The sequence below is a fragment of the Corvus brachyrhynchos genome, unplaced genomic scaffold (genome assembly GCF_000691975.1).
Source record: "Corvus brachyrhynchos isolate BGI_N302 unplaced genomic scaffold, ASM69197v1 scaffold239, whole genome shotgun sequence".
Lineage (NCBI taxonomy): Eukaryota > Metazoa > Chordata > Aves > Passeriformes > Corvidae > Corvus > Corvus brachyrhynchos.
Window position 1 is genome coordinate 6,731,923 of NW_008246057.1, and position 2,635 is coordinate 6,734,557.

A 2,635-nucleotide genomic window follows, 5' to 3' on the forward strand; every position below is an offset into this window, starting at 1 on the left:
GTTGTTTGAATGTACTTGTTGTACCGAATTTCTTCTGCTGTTTTCTTAAATCTGTATATTGGGTCATTTATATTTATGTATCAAATATAGAGTATCATAGAATCATAGAATAGTTTGGGTTGGAAGGTTTCCCTGAAACTGGTGCAGTAGCTTGCACTTGGTTCGGTTAAAGCTTATGAGGTTCCCATGTGTCCATTTCTTAGTCCTGTCCAGGTCCCTGTGGATGGCATCCCATCCTTCAGGAATGTCAACTGCACAACTCACCTTGGTGCCATCTGCAAACTTGCTGAAGGTGCACTCAATTCCTTCATCTACACCATTCATAACAGTATTAAACAGAACTGGTCCCAACACAAATTAATCCTGCCATGAGGAACATCATTTATGAGTGATCTCCGTCTGGACATTGAGCCACTGATCCCTGCGTTTTTGATGTGATGATCCAAGCAATTCTTCATCCACTGAACAGTCACCCATTGAATCCATTTCTCTCCAATTTAGAGAGAAGGATGTTGTGGGGGCCATGACAAAGGCCTTACTGAATGGCAAATAAATTGCATCTGTAGCCATTCCCTGGCCTACTGACATAGTCACCCCACCAGAGAAGGCCACTAGGCTGGTGACACAGAACTTGCCCTTGGTGAAGCCGTTCTGGCTGTCACAGATTACCTCCCTGTTCTCCATGTGCCTTAGCTTAAGCTTCCAGCAGGGTCTGTTCCATGATTGTCCCAGGCACAGTGGTGAGGCTGACAAGTTGGTAATTCCCAGAATACTCCTTTTCACTCTTTTATTAAAATGGGATGTGATATTTCCAGTTTGTCCAGTCACCTGGGACTTGACCTGACTGCCACGACTTTCAAATATCAAGGAGAGTGGCTTGGCAATTACATCAACCAATTCTGTCAGGACGCTGGGAGAAGTAGTATATCAAATACACATATTTCTTTAGATTCTGAAGTTCCTTAAGTTAAACCTAGAAGAGAATGCGGAAATATTTTCCTACAAAAATAAATAGAAGATATTAATAAAGTTACTGGTGTCCTTGGGGTTGAAATCTTTAGAATTAACACTTTCTTTTCCTTTTCACTGTAAATTTTGTAAATTTCATTTTCATTTTTCTTCATTCATCTCTTTCTCCAGAGAAGGGCAACAAAGCTGATGAAGGCTCTGCAACACAAGTCTTCTAGAAGTGGCTGAGGAAGCTGGGGGTGTTTAGCCTGGAGAAGAGGAAATTCAGGGGTCACCTTATTGCTCTCTATGACTTCCAGAAAGGCGGTCAGCAAGGTAGAGGTCGGTCAATTCTCCCAAAAAACCAGTGACAGGACAAGAGGACACAGTCCTAAGATGCCCCAGGGGACATTTAAGTTGGACATTAGGAAGAATTTCTTCAGACAGGCTGATTGAGCATTGGAATGGCTGCCCAGGGAGGTAGTGGAGTCACCATCCCCGGAGGTGCTTAAGGAGAGACTGGATGAGTTACTGAGTGCCATGGCCTGGTTGACAAGGTGGTGTTCAGTCATAGGTTGGACTTGATGATCTCAGAGGTCCTTTCCAACCTGACTGATCCTGTGATTCTGTGACTTCTTCATTTTTTCCTCCTTAATTCCTTGAACTTCCTGATCTTCTCCAAGTTGTTTTAACTTTCAGTTCTTTTTCTATCCTGGACATGAGATTATCTGTCTGCTTGTCTGTCTATCCATATTCATAATTATTTCCTGAATATGCATATTCTTAATTATATTCATATACCAGAAGATAAGATCAGTGTCTAGTCTATTTAGGCATTTGGACAGGAGAAAAAGCAGTAAACAATTTTATTGAAGGTAGGAGTGTGACTTCTTTGCTGTCAGGCACAGAAAAGAGATTTTTAGCCAGAGTCCAGTGTCTGGCAGTCCTTCAGAAATTCCTTTTGGAGTCTTGTACAGATCAGTCACTCCAGGAATATTACAACTTGCTGCCTATTTCATGGCTGGCTTGGCCTGACACTCAATGCCAGGGTAGAAAAAAGGATGCAGTGAGGTTGTCTTTGATCATTGTGTGTATGAAACAGTAAAGTTCCCTGTGCTACGAAGTTCAGGAAGCAGAAACTCAATTAATTAATAAAATGTTTCTTTTCTTTGGTCATTTTTTGAGACTGATTGAAGGAATGAGGGAAGCTCCCTCTCTTACCTCTCTTTGCAGCTTTTAGATAGAATGCAGTCCACAGTAACCAGTTTGAGATGGTTATGGAGATACATTTGATGTCTTATTTCTCCATTCATAAGAAATGCCATACTGGGCCAAGACAAGATAGGGTACCTTAATTATGTTTTACAGGATGCTTGCAAAGAAGAATTTCTGAACAGACCAGAAATACCTTATAGAAAATGGGACATAAATGTAAGAAGAGTAGTCCAAATAGCTATTTTAGAGATATCATCAATCAGAAAATATCCTACTCTGGCAGAGTCTATGGTTGCCCCAAAGGAAGTGCTTAAATAAACTAAACCCTTTCTCTTCCTGTTTCTTTTTTTCTCTTTCTCTCTTTCTCTTTCTCTTTCTCTTTCTCTTTCTCTTTCTCTCTTTCTCTTTCTCTTTCTCTTTCTCTTTCTCTTTCTCTTTCTCTTTCTCTTTCTCTCTTTCTCTTTCTCTTTCT